Consider the following 21,575-nt stretch of genomic DNA (forward strand, 5'->3'; position numbering starts at 1 on the left):
ATCTTGAATGCCCCGCATCCAAGGAAGTTTGCTATGCCAGTCTTTATTCTGTTCGACGGAACGACCGATCCGATCGATCATGTGTACCATATCCAGTTGAAAATGGCCCTGAATACGGAAAACGACTCTTTAATGTGCAAATGTTTCCCTACAAGCCTAGCCGGACCGGCGCTCAGCTGGTTCAAAAACTTGCCTAGGAGCTCCATTGGTAGTTTCAGAAACCTGTGCGATCGGTTCATAAGCCAGTACTATGGGAACAAACGCCCGCCGAAGGACATCTCGAGCCTATTCACGATGAGGCAGCACAAGGATGAACGTCTCCAGGCCTTTCTTACCAGGTTTAATCTCACTAAGAGTATGGTGATCGAATGCCACCCTTCTACGGCAGTTCAAGCCTTCAAGTTAGCCATGACACGCGGAACTCCGTTTCACACCAGTCTGGTAGTGAACACGTCGACTACTATGGATGAACTCAATGAAAGAGCCGATGGCTTTGTGCGCCTAGAAGAAGAGGAGGCAGCTAATGCTCGGACAACGTCGCTTGTGTCGACCGAGGAAAAGTCCAAGGCAAAGATCAGGCAGAAGCAGGCTCAGCCGCAACGTCAGACCTCTTGGAAGGCAGAAAAAAGGTCCAGGGAGGAAGAGCTGATTACTCCGCTGAAGGTCACTCTGGCGAGGCTGTATCAGGAGAACAAAGATAAGTTTCATCCACCACTGCCAATTAGGCAACCCCTCGAACAGAGGGATCAAACTAAACATTGTGCTTTTCATTCTGATTTCGGTCATCAGACTAACGAATGCAGGAACCTGAGGAGGCAAGTGGAGATGTTGATAGCTAGAGGGGAGTTCGCGAGTTATGTTCAAGGTTCGGCGATGGAGCAGAATCAACCGGTGGAACAAATAAAAAGGAGTCATAAACAAAGCTCCCACAATTCACAACCAGTTCGTATAATCAATGCTATCCATGGTCGACCCGAGCCTAGTGAAGAGTCAGATGAGCTGCTCCGGGTGCGCCTGCGGCAGGCGCAGATGAAGAAAAGGGTCGGCAGTGTGAATACTCTACACCAGCAGAGCCCGTCGATGCAGATAAAGTTCGACTGGACAGACCTGCAGCGTGTTCAACTGCCTCATGACGACCCGTTGGTAGTCAGTTTGACAGTGGCAGATTGCTTGGTGCGCAGAGTTCTGATCGATCCTGGGAGCAGTGCGAATGTCATGCCGAGGGACACATTTGACAGGCTCGAGATTAAACCAGAGAGGCTCAAGCCCACTGGAAATCCCTTGTTAGGGTTCGATGGGAAGAGGGTGGAGCCCGTCGGGATGGTGGAAGTGGAAGTTCAAGCTGCAGAACGAGCTCTTATGGAAACTTTTGTGGTTATGGAAATTCACCCCTCGTATAATCTCCTGATGGGAAGAGGATGGATTCACAGAGTCCGAGGTGTACCCTCAACTCTGCATCAGGTCATGAGGTGCCTCGGACCCGATGGAGATAAAGTGATAGACATTCGGGGGGATCAGGTCGCAGCCAAAGAGTGTTATTCCGTCACACTAAAGCATGCTGGGAAAGGAAAGGCGCCCGTCCGTTCGGCAAGCCCCAGATAGCAATTACAGGAACCTCCGCTCGAGCAGAATAGGGTGGAGGAGTCAATCGACTTGACCGAGGAGCCCCTTCTGGATGTGCAGATCGATCAGTCCAGGCCAGAACGAACTACCAGAGTAGGTATAAGACTGACCAGAGAAGAGCAGCAAGAGCTAGTGGATTTCTTGTCCCACAATGCCGACGTATTTGCATGGAGTCACCTAGACATGCCTGGAATTAGTCCCTCCGTATCCTGTCATTCCCTGAATGTCAATCCCAATTTCAAACCAGTGAAACAGAAGCAGCGAAGATTTGCTCCAGAACGTAATCAGATCATAGCGGAAGAAGTCGATAGGCTGCTTGATGCGGGATTTATCAGAGAGGTGCACTACCCTGAGTGGTTGTCCAACGTCGTTGTTGTGCAGAAGAAGAATGGGAAATGGCGAGTATGCATTGATTTCACCAATTTGAACAAAGCCTGTCCGAAGGACAGCTTCCCGTTGCCTAAGATTGATCAAATGGTGGATGCCACCACTGTGTATGAGCGTTTAACCTTTCTGGACGCTTATTCAGGTTATAATCAGATTCCTATGGACCCCGCAGATGAAGAAAAAACTTCTTTTGTCACCGAGCGAGGAACATACTGCTACAAAGTTATGCCTTTCGGACTAAAGAATGCGGGAGCAACTTATCAAAGACTTGTTAGCAAAGTTTTTAAGAATCAAATGGGTAAGATTGTGGAAGCCTATATTGATGATATGGTGGTAAAGAGTAGGAAGAAGGATGATCATCTGAAGCATCTGCAAGATGTATTTGATGTACTAAAGCGATATGGGATGAGGCTCAATCCAACCAAGTGCTCGTTCGGTGTGAGTTCCGGACAGTTTCTGGGACACGTGGTCAACCGCAGAGGCATCGAAGTTAGCCCCGCTCAAGCAGAGGCTTTGATTAAGAATGCCGAGCCAAAGACGATCAGAGAGGTGCAAGCCCTCACAGGACGAATAGCTGCATTAAGTCGATTTATTTCAAAATTGTCAGATCACTGCAAACCATTCTTTGACACGATTCGGAGCCATGGAAGGCAGGTCTGGAGGGATGAGCAACGACAAGCATTGACTCATTTGAAGGAATATATGCAGAATCCACCAGTCCTGTCAGCCCCAGATCCGGAAGAAAAGTTATTTCTATATCTTGGAGTATCTGGTGTCGCGACGAGTGCCGTTCTGATTCGTTGCAAGGAAGGGGTGCAATACCCGGTATTTTATGTAAGCAAAACACTGACGGAGGCAGAAAAAAGATACTCAAAGGCCGAACGGGTGGTACTTGCACTTGTAAATGCAAAAAGAAAGTTGAGGCATTATTTCGAATCCCACCCCATAGCTGTTCTAACAACTTTCCCAATCAGAACGCTTATGCACAAGCCAGAGCTCTCGGGCAGAATGACAAAGTGGGCCATAGAGTTGAGTTCATTTGACATAACGTATGAGCCCAGAACAGCTGTTAAGGGGCAAGCGGTAGCCGATTTCCTACTAGAATGTGACGCCGAAGATACGGAAGAAGACCTTAGATGCGGCTCTTGGAAACTTTTTGTGGATGGCTCCTCTAACCAGATGGGGGCTGGGATTGGGATCAAACTGCAAACCCCAGAGGGTACTTCCTTGAGCCAAGCACTCAGACTTGAGTTCCGAGCCACCAATAATGAAGCGGAATACGAGGCGTTGCTAAATGGATTAAAGTTGGCCAGAGAGCTACAGATCAAAAGTTTGACAGTGTATAGTGACTCGCAGCTGATTGTTCGGCAGGTAAATGGTGAGTACGCGACCAAGGATGACACGATGGGGGCATATCGTTCTGCCGTTCTGCATAAAGCCAAGGACTTTGCAAAGATTGAATTCATACAGCTGCCGAGGGAACAGAATGCAGATGCAGACCGTTTAGCATGCAGTGCTTCGAGTTGCGGTGAAACATTGGCGAGGGTGATTCCAGTAGGAATAGTGACCCAGCCATCTATTTTCGAAGAACCGTTGGACTCTGACCCTTGGCAAGTCAACGTCATACCGCATGAACTGAGTTGGATTGACCCCATCATTACCTATATTCGAGATGGCGTTTTGCCTATGCAAAGGGATGAAGCTAGGAGACTCAAAAAGAATGCTGCAAAGTACGCCATCGTGCGGAACCAGCTGTACAGAAGGTCCTACTCTGGCCCATACTTGAAATGTGTCACCCCCGCGGAGTCGCAGCAGGTATTGCGAGCTATTCATGAGGGTGTGTGTGGCAATCATTCTGGGGGGCGATCGTTAGCGCATAAAGCAATGACACAAGGGTATTTCTGGCCAAACATGACAAGAGATGCGGAGGAGTTCTCTCGAAGGTGCGATAAATGCCAACGATATGGACCATTGATCCACCAACCACCTGAGGAATTGCACGTAATGGCCTCGCCATGGCCTTTCGCGCAATGGGGGATGGATGTGGTCGGTCCTCTGCCAACTGCAAGAGCTCAGAACAAGTATGTGTTACTGGCCACGGATTACTTCACTAAATGGGTGGAAGCAGAACCATATCCTAGCGTGACTCAGACTCATGTGAGACGATTCATTTGGAACAATATTATCTGCCGTTTCGGTGTTCCCAGATCAATAGTCATGGACAATGGCACAAACCTCGACAGCAGGCAAGTAAGAAAGCTGCTAGAGGAGTATGGAATCAACCAGAAGTTGGCTGCAGTAAGTCATCCTCAGGCCAACGGACAAGCAGAAATCACAAACAGAACCATTTTCGCCTGCATTAAGAAGAAGCTGGAAGATCATAAGGGGAAGTGGTTGGATGAACTCCCGAACGTTCTATGGGCTTACAGAACCACCCCAAGGCGGCCGACTGGGGAGAGCCCGTTCGTAATGGCGTATGGTACCGAGGCAGTTATACCGGTTGAGCATTTAGTCCCCACTATCAGAAGCTTAGCATGGAGTCGAGATCAGAACGACAAGATGTTAAGACTGAACCTCGATATGATAGACGAAAGGAGGGACGCAACGGCTATAAGGCTAGCATCGTATCAGCAAGTGCTGGCGAATAGTCACAACAAGAGAGTAAAACACAGGGATTTTGCCCCTGGCGATCTGGTTCTGAAAAGAAAGGTGGGGATGGTCAAAAAAATAATGCCACCCTGGGAAGGCCCATACAGAATTGCAGAAGTCATTGGCAAGGGGGCATATACGTTGGAAACCATGGCGGGAAGGTTGGTCAGCAAGCCCTGGAACGCCACGTCTCTGAAGAGGTACTATCAATAAAAGCTAAGTTCCGGCTTTAATTGGATGTTGTTTGCTGTCAATCAAATACGTATGAATGAACAAGTTACTGAAATTTACAAAAAAGAACTTTCTTTTCCAACGGTCTACTATAAAAATTTAAAGCCAAGTGGCAAGTGGCATTCTAGCCGAGCGCCAGGCACTTAAGCAAGATAAGTGGCAGCTGACACTATAAGCCGAACGCCAGACACTTGCTAAGAATTTAAAGCCAAGTGGCAAGTGGCATTCTAGCCGAGCGCCAGGCACTTAAGCAAGATAAGTGGCAGCTGGCACCATGAGTCGAACGCCAGACACTTGCTAAGAATTTAAAGCCAAGTGGCAAGTGGCATTCTAGCCGAGCGCCAGGCACTTAAGCAAGATAAGTGGCAGCTGGCACCATGAGCCGAACGCCAGACACTTGCTAAAAATTTAAAGCCAAGTGGCAAGTGGCATTCTAGCCGAGCGCCAGGCACTTAAGCAAGATAAGTGGCAGCTGGCACTATAAGCCGAACACCAGACACTTGCTAAAAATTTAAAGCCAAGTGGCAAGTGGCATTCTAGCCGAGCGCCAGGCACTTAAGCAAGATAAGTGGCAGCTGGCACTATAAGCCGAACGCCAGACACTTGCTAAGAATTTAAAGCCAAGTGGCAAGTGGCATTCTAGCCGAGTGCCAGGCACTTAAGCAAGATAAGTGGCAGCTGGCACCATGAGCCGAACGCCAGACACTTGCTAAAAATTTAAAGCCAAGTGGCAAGTGGCATTCTAGCCGAGCGCCAGGCACTTAAGCAAGATAAGTGGCAGCTGGCACCATGAGCCGAACGCCAGACACTTGCTATAAATTTAAAGCCAAGTGGCAAGTGGCATTCTAGCCGAGCGCCAGGCACTTGCCATAAACAAACACACGGCAAAGCTAATATAAAAGAAAAAGAGAGAAAAGATATGTATGTATTGAAGATAAGTTGAATAGAGCACAACACATAGGGAAAAAGAGTTCTGTCGTTTCATTAATATTGAGCATTGAGTTTACAAAAGAGAGATGTCCATCATTACAAAAAGATATGGAATGGAAGAATTCAAAGGAGCCCTAGCTAGACGCCTCAGTACCAACAGCATCCTGGTCGTGCCGACTCGCCTCCTCGGCCCCATCAGCCGTCTCACCTTCATGAGGTGGGGAATCAAGGTAAATGACTGAATCGTTCGGCTGGGGTTCAGCGTCAGTAGTGGCTATGGAAGGAACCACGGTTGACGATTGAGGAGCGGTCAGTGGCAGAGCGGTAGGAGGAGCTGTGATGATCCTTGAGGAAGCAATGTCCTGGCACTCATCGAATATGCGCTCCGCTTCGGTGGGTTCTGGGTCGACATAGACCCCAGAGGTTCGATCCCCAGATCCTTGTCTACCTCATCCGGAGTGGAGCTGGTCTGTCCCTCATCCGAAACCCGGTCGGTGAAACCTTCCCGGAATCCTTGAGCATACCTAAGAGCACCGACCCTTGAGAACCGAGCGTGAAGGGCCAGCATCCCACCACCCACTCTGCTGATCGCGTCGATCAGAGCGGTACGCTCGTCCAGAGCTCTTTTTTCAAAAGCCATCCGAGCAGACTGTTCATCAGCTAGAAGGCGCTGGAGTTCTGCCTTTTCTTCTCTAATTGATTCCCGCTCAGTCTGCCAGACGCTCTTCTCAAGCTGGAGGGCGTCCTTCTCATCCTGAAGGGAATCATTCTCCTTCTTCAGGACATCTCTCTCTTGCTCGGTTTTGTCAAGCCGAGCCAGTACCTCGGTATTCTTCATGGCGAGGAGGTCGTTTTCTTTATTAGCCACCTCCAGGTTGTCAGAAAACTTACGGGCCCTGGCGTTCCCCATCTCCACCTGCTTCTGCATGGCCATCATTCCGAACAATGTCTGCATAGGTGCACATTAAAAACGGTTAAGCCAATAGTCAGGTCGGGCAAAGGCAAGACCAAATAATATGAGAGAATTCATGAGTTAGAAAATAAAAGTCACATCCATAGCAGATTGGGGAAAGCGGCTGAACACATCCTTCTGGGAAAGGCCCTTTGCCGCCTCAAGGTCCTTCGGAGTCCACATGCTCCTGTAATAGGCCATAGCGGTCTGGCCATCCTTCAGCATGGTCTCGTTCGGTTTCACGAACGTCCCATCCGTTCGGGTGTACCGAGGGGCCCATGGCGGTAAGGTGGGGATAGAAGGGGGGCCTGAAGCAGAAGCAGAGCCACCAGCTGCAGCAGGCCCAGAGGGAGCAGGAGCTCTGATCGCTCGGTGCAAGAGAGCACCCGGCCCGGAGACCCGGGTCCTTCTAATGAGAGGCTCCTCCTCAGGATCGACTTCACTGTCAGGATGAGGCCTTTTGCCTCGGTCTTTGTCCCGACCGCCCCCCGCAGCAGCAGGAGCTATGGTAGCTGGGGGGGACGCGTTCTGGTTGGCAGCAGGGGCGCTGGCAACAGGGTTAATAGCCACTGCGCTCGGGACAGTGTCAGATATGGTGGCTGAGGAAGAAGCTGACGCTGGAGAGGAGGTCGCCCCAGCAGCAGGAGTGGCTGGGGGAGTATTTTTCTTCCTGCCAAAAGAAGGAATCTGAAGTCTGCTCATGTTGTAGCCGAGTGATGAGAGCGCTAAGAGGTTGTCTGAAGTGAGGAGATCTGAGCAGGAAGGAATATCGTTCAGAACGTATTTCTTCAAGTAGTTACTCCTATCCCTGCAAACACTATAGCTCAAGTCATCACAAGGTATTCCCAAGGAACGGCATAAGAAAGTACAAAAACGAGGAACGCATGTTTCGCAGGGGCAGTCATGTTTATGAGATTTGAATTTCTTATAGGAGGAGACAGAACAGACACCAAAGGCGCTCGGGATTGGGTAATCCTCTGCAGCCGGCGAAGACCAAGCCCCATTAATGCCCACGATGCTATCCCTCCAACCCTTCTCAGATTTTATTGTGTCCGTACATATGGACATCTTCTCGAACGGGTAGAGGTGGTAGAAAGGTTCGTTAGTACGGATCTTACTGACCTTATAGCACAGAAGGAGGTCTATGAGGTCGAGGTCCAGATTTCTGTCACGCATCAACAAGAGCATAATAGATATGATTCTAAAGAAGTTAGGGTTGACCTGCAGAGGGGATATCCCCAATCTATTGAAGACATAACTAAAGAAAGGGTGCCGAGGGAACCTAACAACATTCAATTGAAGGTTCGTGAATAAGACTTCGCCGGGCAGGAGGCCGGCGCCGGTCATAATGTTAACGTCCTGGGGGCAAACCCTAACTTCGATGTTGTCAGGAAGTCTAAGTCTCATACGAAGAACATCCAGATCTACAACCATGGTGGAAGTGCTAGAAGAATCTAAAAGGGGGTAAATGGAAGCCTACCGAAAGTAAAAAAGAACGAAACTAACCTCGGAGGACTGCAAGATCGCTGGAAGAATGACTCTTGAAGGATTTCACCAGAAAAAGCTTAGCACTGTTCTAGAAAGAGAGAGACTTGACTGATGATGGAGACGGTAAAGGGAAGTGAAGTGGAATTCTAGAGCATTATAAAGGCGAGGGGGCCCGAGGGCCGAAGCGTCGGGAAGGCGAGAAATTTCTCGAGCCCCGGAACATTGATTCTGGATCTGACCGTCCGCTCCCCCACGTGGTTATCTCGAGCCGTCAACATCATGATGAGACGCCATTAATAATTACCCCTTATTAAATAAGGGGCAATTATGGGGGCAGTTGAGGAGGCCCCGGACGGCATGGGCCGGATCCGACTCGCAAACACTACATTCAGTTCGTACAGCTGGGTCGACCCATATAAAGACACTGCCATATGGGCCGAACGCGAGTAAGCCCATCAAAGGTGACCAGGACTTATGGAGGAATAGGCCCAGATCCAGCAATCAGTAAATATCTTGTAATATCTTGTAAATATCTATAAATAGGATAAGGAATGAAAAGGAAGGGGATCTTTTGGGTTGAGGTGTAAGAATTCTAGAGAGAGAAAGAGGGGAACGAATTTCTTGCATCTTCAATACACTTTTTATTTTTATTTTTTTAATAGAGGTATTTCTTACACATTTGGTATATAACAGAGTTTTTTTTGCAGTTAACCATATATATTTAGAAAATATCTAGAGAGAGAGAGAATGTTGTCACTCAACATGGTCTTACTTCTGAATGTGGCTCAGCAGCAAGCAAACGCATGGGTTTAGGCCTCCATAAATGCCTAAAGGTTTTCTTCTCTACCGGTTTAAAAAAGGGTTAATTGCAGAAAACCTCCCTCATGTATAAGGTTTGTGTAAAATTAGTTCTTATTTTTTAAAAATATGTATATTAGTTTATAAAATTCAAAAAATGTGCACATAAGCCCATTTGACCACTTTTTGACAAAAATTAAATATGAAAATCTTATTTTACCGTTTTGATTTCCATTTTGCCCCTCACCCATATGGGTTTAGGCCTCCATAAATGCCTAAAGGTTTTCTTCCCTACCGGTTTAAAAAAGGGTTAATTGCAGAAAACCTCCCTCATGTATAAGGTTTGTGTAAAATTAGTTCTTATTTTTTAAAAATATGTATATTAGTCTATAAAATTCAAAAAATTGAGAGAGAGAGGGAGTGTGTGTGCTTTACTTGGACAAGTCTTGAAGCACACCCAAACAGACTCATTTAATGTTCAAATGTACTATACAAAATTAGTAGGGACATTCTTGTCGCATAAAAATAGCACTTTTGGATTTTTAGGAATAGATGAGGTCACCCACCGCTCCTTTTTTTTTTTTGAAAAATCCCACTGCTCTTTTTCAACAAATCTATTCAATATGGATCAAATGATGAATAATAGAAGGAGTTTTATACATTTTTTTTTTCTTCTAATAGGAGTGTTTCTTGCACATTTGGTATATAGCAGGGGGGGTTTGCACTTAACCCTTTAGAAATAGATGAGGTCACCAACTGCTCTTGTTCAACAAATCTATTCAATAGGGGTCAAATTGCTCAAATGATAAATAATAGAGGGATTTATATACACTTTTTATTTTTATTTTTTTAATAGAGGTATTTCTTACACATTTGGTATATAACAGAGTTTTTTTTGCAGTTAACCATATATATTTAGAAAATATCTAGAGAGAGAGAGAATGTTGTCACTCAACATGGTCTTACTTCTGAATGTGGCTCAGCAGCAAGCAAACGCATGGGTTTAGGCCTCCATAAATGCCTAAAGGTTTTCTTCTCTACCAGTTTAAAAAAGGGTTAAATGCAGAAAACCTCCCTCATGTATAAGGTTTGTGTAAAATTAGTTCTTATTTTTTTAAAATATGTATATTAGTCTATAAAATTTAAAAAATGTGCACATAAGCCCATTTAACCACTTTTTGACAAAAATTAAATGTGAAAATCTTATTTTACGTTTTGATTTTCATTTTGCCCCCTCATCCATACCCATTTCCTCATTTCCTGTGTCTAGACCGTCCGATTGAAGATGCTTGAGATTAGGAATAATTTTTTTTTATAATATATTTTGTCTCCCTTCTATCTCCTCAAACTTTCCATTTCTCTCTCCTCAAACTATCAGCCTCCTATCTCCTCTGCTTTTGCTTTCTTTTTCTTTCTCTTCTTTTCTTTTTCCTTTTACTTTCTCTTCTTTTCTTTTTCCTTTTACTTTTTTTTCTTCTTCATTAATGTCGACGAAGACGAGAGAGGAGAAACCTCCCGCCGTCTTATGCCCATCAGTAACTCCTCCATGCCAGCAGATGAAGTTGCCTTTTTGATTGCATCCGATTTTTATTCTCCGACGACGACCAAGTGGCTGGGAAGAAAATCCATCATCAAAGTCGTCTTTGTCTCTGCCTTCTTCAACAGAACTCCTCCAAAAAATCACAAACGCAGAAAATATAATCTATATGTGTGTATATGAATGTGTTTTGTGTATGTGTAATGACTTAGATTTAAACAGACAAAAAAAAAAAAAAAAATGAGTGTTTAGGTTTTGTGAAAATCCGGTGGAATTGACCGGCCTTCCTCATCTCGCAACTCGGTGAAATTGACAGAAAAAATATGTTGTATTTGGTGAAATTGACAGAAAAAGTATGTTGTATTTGGTGAAATTGACAGAAAAAATATGTTGTAGTTGGTCATCAAGCGGTGGCAGGAGGCGGCGGCCATGTTACAAACTTCATGAAAGAAAAAAAACAAAAAAATCAAATTAACATAAAAAAAACCAATGGATCAGATGAATCACAGTTAAAGACCAAAGATAAAAAAAAGGTCCGATAAGTGTCGTCGTCATCTTCAGCATATGCATCGTTCTTATTCACTTTGTGTTGAATGATTTGTGGCTTTTTTTAAAGTAGATTTTTCACCTCTTTGCCTCGTTCATTTTTCTTCTTCTTCAATTCCTATCATTGCCGGATTTGGAGGTGGACCATGGAGAAGGAAAAAGAGAGAGGAAGGTGGATCGGAGAGGTCGGCGTGAATGGTGGAAGTGGTTTTGGGGGGAAGAATCTTTGAAGAGAGGGTGATGCATTGATGGTGGCTGTCGTGGATGAATATTGGGGTGGTTGGTGGCGGTGGCGGTGGCGGCCATGGTTGAATATAGGGTTGCAGAGAGAAGATAAAAGATTTAGGGTATGTGTTGTTTGGCGCAAAGACTTGGTTTGGTGATTTGGCAAGTAACAGTACTACTTTTGTGATTTAAAAAAGTTGTGTTGTCCATTGTTTATTGGTTAGGGGATTGTAGGGCCATGTTAGCATCTCAAACTTAAAACATATAAAACGATGTGGTTTAATTAAGGGCAGAATAATCATTTTACATGACTTGTATATTAATTTATTTCTTTTTGCTACGAGGGTATTATCATCATTTTATATCACACAGGGACCTATTTGCACCAAATTAATAGTATATGGTTTTTTTTTTACCATACAGGGACCGTTTTGCACTATATCAATAGTAAAGAGGGATTTTTTGTTTTGATAGACATGCCCAAATCCAAATATATATAGGGTTTGTTCGGTTACATAGAATTAAAGTATTAGAACTTAAATTGAAATTCGTGAAATTTTTGGTTCAATTTTCTTAATTATTTTTTTTAAATTTCACAAATTACAATTCCAAAATTTCAATTACATGCAGCCAAACACACCCATAGAATAATCTATTAAGGAATCCTTGGATTTAACGTACTGTTCCATTCTACTGGATTCGGGAAGCGAAATATTGGAAGGTAAAATATTAATACCACTTCTTAAGTGTACGTATATTTCCAAATTCTTTTCCATGCTTGCCTCTCACGAGAACATAAGTCGTCGTGGGTAAACCTTTGGCTCAATTTCTGACATTTTAACAAGTTGCATGTAGAATTTGGATTTTGATATTAAAGACTTTTTGTTCATTTTATGTTTTGGTTTCATTCGAATAACTCACAAAAATGGATGTTGAAAACCTTCTTTTGGCAGGAAATGGATTGCATCTGAATTCTGAAAAATGGACTAGACATATTTGCATAATATGATTTATTATTTGAGAGTGGATGTAGGCAAAATTTTAATGTTTTTATTGGAGTCTCTCAATGTCAACATTTCACACCGGGAGACTCGAATCCTTTGCATTTTATTTTGAAAGAAAAAAAAAAAAAAATTACTAAATCAGACGCCATGACTATTTGTTTAAACTTTCACTTATCAAACCTTTTAATTTTTAAATATAAATTACTCACCAAAGGACTTCTAGTCCAATAATATACCTTCCACATCTTTAAAAAAGGAATGAAGAGGTTTGAGTTGTCCATGTTTATTTTTCCATGAACCATGTCAATCCTTAGCTAAATATTATTACTTATAAATTAAGTGGATTTAATGGTTTGTAATTGATGGCATATTGATTATTGGTGTCTTCATTTTTTTTCCTAATATCAACTTATTTAATTTTTAATTGAGATTAATTTTTACATGGGCATATACGACTTATAAATGCCCCCACTGAATTTTTTTTTAGTATTATATATCACTAATTTTTTTTATTTTTAATTATATACCTATAAAATTTTACTTTGCCTTTTTCTTAAATTACAAAAAAAAACTAAATTTACTTTTATCCCCACTTTCACAACTTTCTGATCCGTCCGGCTTATAAACTACTATTCGAAAATGAGTATGTTCGAATATGACTAGTAATGGGTGTTTGATGCATGTGTTCGGATTTAAGTTCACTATCAGTTACTGTTGGGCCTGTGGCTCACCGACTCATCTCAATCACAAAGTAAGTCAACTAAGTACAATTTTTTAAAATTAGAGAAAAATGAATAAATGAATAAATAATGCATGTGACTCTAGTTTTGGCTCATCTGTTATGTAAATTACTGATTTTAATTTTCTTGGTGAGACCATGATATAGTAAACGTCAGGTTGACCATCAGTTGTCTAAGCTCAAAGAATTAAATGGTTTGTTTAATATATTTTATTATATAATTTATATGTAGTATATTTTTTTATATATACAGTTTAATGATAGATCTCAAAGCAATACTACAGAAAAGAGGTTTTTTTTTTTTTTTTTTTTTTTTTTTTTTTTTTCATAATCCCTAAATACATATGTGTGGCTAGCATAAAGATTAAACAATTATGTATACACTAATAGTGCATGTGTAACTACTCAGAAAAAAATAATAATAAATAAAATAAATAGATTGTATTCATACTATCTTTAAATTACCATAAAATGATTTTACTATTGTAATAAGACGAACCCTCTTACCCATTTAAGAGTAGACACATATATAATGGCAGATGTGCATGTGCCAAAACAACAAAGTGTTTATTTTTTGTTTAATTTCTTTTTTCTTTTTGATAAATTCTGTTTGGTTGATTTTTTTACTTTTATAACTTATATAATAGAAAAAAAAAAAAAAACAAATTACGGTCACATTTGTCTATTCCATGTGTATGAAGCAAATATGTAAGGTTGTGGATAGAATCTTTAAACTGAGAAAATTTGTTATAGCTCTGGCTTTTAAAAATTGAAGACTTGATAAAAATAAATAAATAAATAAAAAGAATTTGAAAAGTCTCGTCACTTTCGACCACTGTTAAAAATTAACTTCAGTTGTTTGTGGAATGACTTTATATCATGTTCAGATTGTGCATGTCAACCTCGAGGGTTATTAATCAAACCAACATTTATTGAAGCTGCACGTTAATTCAAGCCTCCTCTCCTCAACTATGTCAACGGACGGTTCATGCCTCTGTGTTTGAAGCTTTGTCACAAATGTATATTATAACTGCCTTGCTTTTCTACCCGATTTAACTAGTGGAGTCCATCAGTTTTGGTAGGGTCCACTAATGCACACTCTATCAACTTAAATCACATATTATTTATTTATTTTCAATTGGCGCCCCTCACTCACGCTGTACATATTCTTTTCTCTCCTATTTTCACACCACGTGACTTAAATTTTATCATTTTTACATCTTCGTAGACGTTATTATCCTTATTTTATGTAACTTAGCCATTAACTCAAATCAAAATTGACTAGAAAAGTATTTTTTGATATATATTTATATATTCTTGTGCCAAAAAAACAAAATGTAGATATATATACATTCTTAAGTTAATGTTACAATGATATTCAATCTTAAGCTATATAGACTAGAAGGTGTTGTAAACTAAGTAGTATTCCTCCTAAAATAGGTGATTAAGATTTAAGTCTCTATAAAAACGAATGGGTATGTGAGTTTCTCACTTGTCAATGAAAATAATAATAATAATAATTAAATATTAAAATCTCCAAAGAATGAGATTGGGTTTAGGGCCACAATCTTTATCTCATGTTCCAAACATTATTGCTACCTCATACATTATGAAAGCAACTTTTTTTTGCGTGAGGCATGAATTTAACTGATATTTTTTACTCTGAAGCAATCTTTCTGTCCCTCCGCAGCCCAACCCAAAATTGTCTCAAATCCAAGCCCAATGAAGCCCTAATAAAAGGACAATCATAAAAAATTGTATCCCCATTTGAAGCCCTCAATCCAAGAGGCCCACAGCCTGTTATTTGCAAGGCCCTTTATACACCGCATTATGAAAATGCACTTCATTTATTTGATAAGCAATCCCATACCATAACAAATATTGGGTTAATTGTTGAATATATATCTCCCTATTCCTTACTTATATATGTAGAGTAATAGTGTTCCTTATATATATATATATATATATATATATATATATATATATATATATATATATTTGAGATAAGTGAAATGCATCTTTTTATCTAATGGTTAAATAGGAAAAATTCATTACTTTTCTCACTAGAGTTTTCCTTAAAAGCATCATTCAAAAAATATAGGCAATAGGAGAGCACAGTAGTGGGCTTGTGATCAAACGGGATATTTTGTTATTAATACTCTAGTTTTATTCATTTGTAAATACTTATAAATATTAATAATCTGTTTTCAAATATTTTATTCATGTAAATAATACAAAACTTCTCTATGACAAAAAGGGAAAAGTTGAATGGCATGAGTAGTGTCCGAAAAGAAGTTGATGGTATGTGTTGCATTTTACTTCTTCTTTTAATTCTCCATCTTAATAATAGTTTTTCTCGATGTATTTGAAAAAACAAAATCCTGTTATATTAGCTCATTACTTGTTTTTTGGTAAGTTCATTACTATAACGTTAGTTTTAATTGAACAGAACGGATAGATCAATGCTTGCAGCATTCTAGCAAGTTACTTTAAGTTCTTGCAAAATTTCTTAAAGGTTTTTTTTTTTTTTTACCTGTTTATCACATGAAAATTATTTTTTACATCCTCTATTTACTTACACTAACTTTTAGATCGTGACTAAATTTGACTTATTTATGACTTGTTTGTGCATACTTGATAAGCATTTCATTACCTATGAACCAATATTTGAGAGAGATGGTTTATTGGAATTTTTACGTCTTTTATTTTTGAAATTATTGGTTCATTTTTTATTGTTTAGAGGAAAGTAAAATGGCAAATTTTGTGAAATAAAATTTTTGAGTAGAGTGCAAAAAATCTCACTCAACTATGTTGAAATTTGTAAATAACTTTTTGATATAATAATAAATAAAATACTCCTGAACTATATTTTGTAAGCAATACTCCTTAACTATCACATTTTTTTTGTTACAACATGCCCACATGTCTGTCATTTGATGGACTATTTTTCATGGAATGACCATAATACCCTCTTTGAATTACACTTAATCCATTTTTCTTACTAAATAACTATTAAAAAAATTAAACTATTTTTATGACGTATTCTCCACTCCATAAATTTGTATATATTTACGTTTAATTTTTGAAATTTATTGTTTTTTAAAAAAATTATAAGGATAAAATTTTAAAACAATTTAAGTTATTTTTGGTGTAGAGATGATGAACGAATATATGCAATAAATGCACTGTTTTCGTGTGTATTATTAATTTAGTTTTTTAGTATGTATATTATATCCACTGGTTCATGACTAATATATAATAGAATCAGTTTTGGGGTCATACATATATGGGATATGTGATAGGGTTAACATCTTGGCAAGGGCGGATGAGCCTAGGAGTGAGCAAATAATCCGTTAATTCAATTCGAATCAATTCGATCTGTGTGGTTCGATTCAGTTTTCAAATCTCATGGTTCGGTGGTGGTTTGAAAAATCTGTAATTCGATATTCGCAGATCAGTTAACAGATTGGACTTTGAAAAATCCAATTTAAATCGTTAACCGATCCGATCCGAACCGTTATCGAATCGAACAGTTAACCAATCCGAACCGAATCGTTAAATAAATAATATATTTCACATATCTATATATATATACACATACACACACAATATGCCCCTTTTTTTTTTTTTTTTTTTTTCCTCTATTCATTATTCTTTTAATGTTAACCTAATCTTAGCCTCGCCTCTTCATTACTCTAATCTCATTTCAACCGCGCCTCTTCATTACTCCAATCTCATTTCAGCCGCGCCTCTCTCACTAACTCAGCCTCTTCTCTCCACCCTCTTCAGTCTTCTCCTCTCGCCTCTGTGACACTTTTCGCCTCTGTCTTCCTCTCGCCTCTCAATCTCTCGCCTCTCAATCTAACACCTCTCAACCATCATTCACTAGATTTGAAACAACGGCGACCTCTGCGTATTGAAGCAACGGCGACCTCTTCGACTGGATCTACCTTTTTTCCGGTGAGTTCATAAGATTTTTACATGGATCTTCTTATTCTCCTCTTCTCTGAACATTTTTTGCATGGATCTTCTTATTCTCCTCTTTTCTACTTCTTACAAATTGTTTTTTGTAATGGTTTTCCACTGATTGCATGCATAAACTGTTGTTTGATTACCAGAAAAAGGGTTGCATTTTATCTACTTAATTCTATGATTTTATCTACATATTTTACCTCTTGTTTTGTATAGAAATTCCTGTAATGGAGTATATAACAAATATATATATATATATATATATATATATATATATATATATATTTGTTACTTTTAGATTTAAGTTACCAAATATGATTGCAACTTTTACTTCAGTATTTTTTTTATGCATTTAACAACAAAAATATAAAATAAAAACAGTTTTGAAAGATATTTCGTAGAGTTTCACTCTACATTTTATATAAATACTTTATAGTATGATTTTTAGAACACAATTAAGTCAATCTAAAGTGAGGTAAGTGGGCTAACTAGAAAAATTTGTCGTCTCTTTATTAGAGGACTATAATTATAAAGGAAATTTTTTATTTTTATTTTTTTATGTAGAAAGTTCTAAAGCTAATTATTATCACTCATCTTGTTTTGGAACATTTTTAATGTTGTTTTTAACTTTATTTTTGTTCACTTATATAATTAATTATTAATTTATCTGTAGAATATGATTCATTATAAACATATCTTTCAAACTAAATTTGACCCACTTTACATCTAGAGAGTAGCAGAAATCTACACCCATTTGTTGGCTAGCAACTAGTTTTAATTCTTAGTGTCATAGTTTTTTTTCTTTTAGGGCTAAATTTTCTGTTGTTGCTGTGATCTAGCAATCTTCCACTGATTTACATACATGTTTAATTCTTACTGTTTTACATACATGTTTAATTCTCACTGTTGTTGCTGTGATCTAGCCATCTTCCACTAATTTTTGTAACAATTTATTTTCCCGGTAGATGACAACAGGTTCGAAGGCCATAATTTATTACTGTTAATGGGCCATAATTGAATGCCGGTAATGGGCCATAATCTATTGGGCTGTTTGAAAAGCCCAATTAGTTTAATTCGTGGGAACCGAACCGATCCGTGGGGGCCTTCAATCCTAACCAAACAGATCCCCCGGATTGGTTCGGTTTCAGTTTTCACCAATCATGGGAACCGGTTCGGCCTGGGATTTGTCCCCAAACCGAACCGTGATCAGGCCTAGATGAGCCCATCCAAAAAAAAGAGAAATTTACTATATTAATTTTGACCTAGTCCAAAAATATATATATATATATATATATATATATATATATATATATATATATATTAATAATATTAGTACACCCAATCAAGCCCAAGTCAACTCAGCCACCATACTAAAATAAAAGCCCCGGCCAAATAAGCCTGGGACCGGCCCTGACCCAAGACAATATATTTTTTAGGGCAAATCATTACAGCCTCCCCAATCGCCTCCATCTCTATTCTCGTTTTCTACTCTGAACTTACCCCCTCTCTCTCTCTCCAACTGCAAATTACAAAATCTACAAGAATCAGGAGTTGAAAACCCATGTCTTTCAGTTTCCATCGCCCGCTGTTTCAGTTTGGTTTCACCGTTTGCATGCTTCAGCCGCTGTCTCTCAACTCTCAGGCTTGTCCCCCTCTCTCCCTCTGCAACTGCTAACTTGTATGGGTTTTGTTTTAATTTTTTTTTCTAAATCAATTAATCAAGCTCTGTAATTCTTGTTTTGCAAACTAAATCCTATTTGGTGAAATATTTTATGATCTTTTTTATATAATTTTTTTTTACAATATAAAGTAACAAAATTTGCATTGCATTTTGTGGGAATCACTATAATCTACATTTTATTTCATCAAAACAAATATATATATATATATATATATATATATATATATATATATATATATTTAATATCTATAACTTCTATTTCTGTTATTTATTTATTTATTATTATTGTCAATTATGTCTACAAGAAAATTTGAATCTGGGCATGAAAAAAGAAAAAAAAAAAGAAAAAAAAGAATCTGAATTGGATTAGAAATTTGCAGAGATTCAATCTGAAACAATTTTTATCAACATGCCAAGCTTTTTGAAGATGGAAGTCTTTTCAGAACTAAAAAAAAAAAAAATCATAACAAGAGCTTTGACAAGCAAAAGTACTTAATATAGGGTAAAGCTCTAAAGTTACTTCTTGAAAATTAAAATACTTACAAAAAGCATGCTTTTGAGTGAATTCCATAGTGTTGGAAGGGGCTTGCCATGAACTACCTCACACTCTGCTTCCACTAGTAGATTCTCAAATAAGATTAGTAAATTGGTCAAAAGAAGAGAGGGTACTGAGTGGTGAATTGTTCAGAAATAAATTGGTAATTTTTTTTACTAATTTCCCAAATAGGATTTTCTATGCATTAATCAGTCGGTTGTCTAAAGAAACATTGTTTGTTAACTAAAATTGAATAAAACAACAGTTGATTTTGGTTGATATATTTTGATTTAGCCCACCCCATTGAGAAATTTTGGATCCGCCCTACTAATAATGTTTTGTTTCGCATAGAAATACAATATGTGTGATGCACGAAGGATATATTTAATTTTTCTGTCATATGTTTATTTTTTAATTTTGATTTTTGATTTTCTTTTGTTATTAGAATGCATAATAGTAGGATATTGCTTTGTTAATTTTGAAGATTATTCTTAAACTGATGCATTGTACTTTGTTATTGGATTAATTTTACATCAGAGCTGAGTATAATACACCTATCCGTAAGTACACCTTTTTTTACGGATAGGTGTCTAACATTTTGACTGAAAGCATATTTGGGTTGGGTTGATACATGATACAGATAGTACTTAGATGGTGGTATTTTAATTGTTATGAGTGAGATTGTGAAACATCTTCCTTATAATTTGAGTGTTTTCTTATTTTTAGGGTTAGCATCGGGCCTTAACATTTAGCAAGAATAAGGTTCAAGAAATATGTCTCCTCAGTCATTAGGTAACAAACTCTTACTTTTTCTAAAATTTTAATTGGCATTTTTGGCTATTGGTTACGTTTATTTATTCATGTTTTACGTACTGCTTTTTTATTTTTGTTTTTGTTTCTACATACATATATATAATATTGTTATGATGTGATGCTTGAACGATCTTGTTATGTTGTGATGCTCGAACAATTTATTAATGGGAATTAAAGACTTGGAAGTTTAGTTTTTAATTTCAGAATATATGTTTTACAAGTTTATTAACGCTTTTAAAACTTTTTCTCTTTTGTCCTAATAATATAGGTCTTTTTTTTGAAAGAAGAGAGTCAATAGGAATGGGTGGAGTTGGCAAAAAAGAAAATAGGTACGTTTTTTTGTTTAGCTAATTGAATTATATAAATCTCATTACCGTTGTAGCAGTGATGTTGGTTTTAAAATGACTAACTACGATAGGAAGTCTCTTTCCAGTTTATCTTAATCAAATGTATATTTATGTAATAGGATTACGTGATTATAGAATTACGTGATTCTAGATGACGAGTGATGACAATTGATGATGTTGATAAGTGCTATCTTCGGAAACATCCTCTGTTCATGGATGATTTATTACTTTGATGCCACATGATGTCGATTAGCCTGCGCTGACGAAACTCATCACAATCTAATGTATTGAAGAAGACCCCAAATAAATGGTGTCCCAATGGGTGGGACACCTTCATCCCAAGTAATGCAATTACGAAATCAGTTTGCAAATATTCGATGCAGAAAAAGCGAAAAAGGCATGCAGCATCGTTCGGTACTCGTAGGCATGAGGTATGCTCTACTAGTATGAATTCTAAAGTTTTTACTTCAATATTTTTTTTTTTTATTCTTTTAATTGTTTTAAATAAAATTTTCTCCCATCCAGGTGTATTCTGACGAAGAAGTTGCAATTGAGATCATTGAGATGTTCCCCGGGTTCTTATCTACCTTGCACGAGATGTGGGTGAACAACATTCCCTCTGACAACATATCAGAATTTTCTTATGGTTCTTTGTTTAGAAGACGATTCTTCTTAATCAAATGTATACTTATGCAATAGGATTACGTGATTCTAGATGACAATTCTTCCTAATCAAATGTATATTTATGTAATAGAATTACGTAATTTTAGATGACGATTCTAGATGAGGATTTTAATGCTCTACTGATGACGATGATGTTGATAAGTGATGATGAGGATGTTAATTACTTCTGTTATATATGTTGATGCACTCAAATTAAATTTGTTGTTTGAAAGCACTTAGAATTGAATGAAATTTAGAGTTGAAGACATATTATCGAGCATAGTGTCTAATTCTTAAAATTGAAGGACATACTATTGAACATAGTGTTTAATTCTTTAAGTTACAAGAACCTTTGGTCAGTTCAAACATGAGCTTCTGAAAAAAAAATATATATATATATATATATATTTAGTATGCAATATTCCTTAACTATCACATTTTTTTGTTACAAAAT

At 38.4% G+C, this 21,575-nt stretch overlaps 1 long non-coding RNA gene across 2 annotated transcripts; it reads left to right on the forward strand.

Moving 5' to 3' along the window:
• The first annotated feature begins 16,456 nt into the window (after positions 1 to 16,456).
• On the forward strand, positions 16,457 to 21,344 carry LOC132269542 (uncharacterized). Of its 2 annotated transcripts, XR_009469525.1 has the most exons (4): positions 16,457 to 17,069; positions 20,024 to 20,439; positions 20,577 to 20,888; positions 20,983 to 21,344. It is a non-coding gene; the product is annotated as an uncharacterized LOC132269542 (long non-coding RNA). The 2 variants fall into 2 exon arrangements; XR_009469524.1 differs by having other exon boundaries at positions 20,024 to 20,888.
• The last annotated feature ends 231 nt before the right edge of the window (positions 21,345 to 21,575 follow it).

This window comes from Cornus florida, unplaced genomic scaffold (genome assembly GCF_030987335.1).
Source record: "Cornus florida cultivar Cherokee Brave unplaced genomic scaffold, ASM3098733v1 CherokeeBrave_3.0.0_Hap2_Chr08, whole genome shotgun sequence".
Classification (NCBI taxonomy): domain Eukaryota; kingdom Viridiplantae; phylum Streptophyta; class Magnoliopsida; order Cornales; family Cornaceae; genus Cornus; species Cornus florida.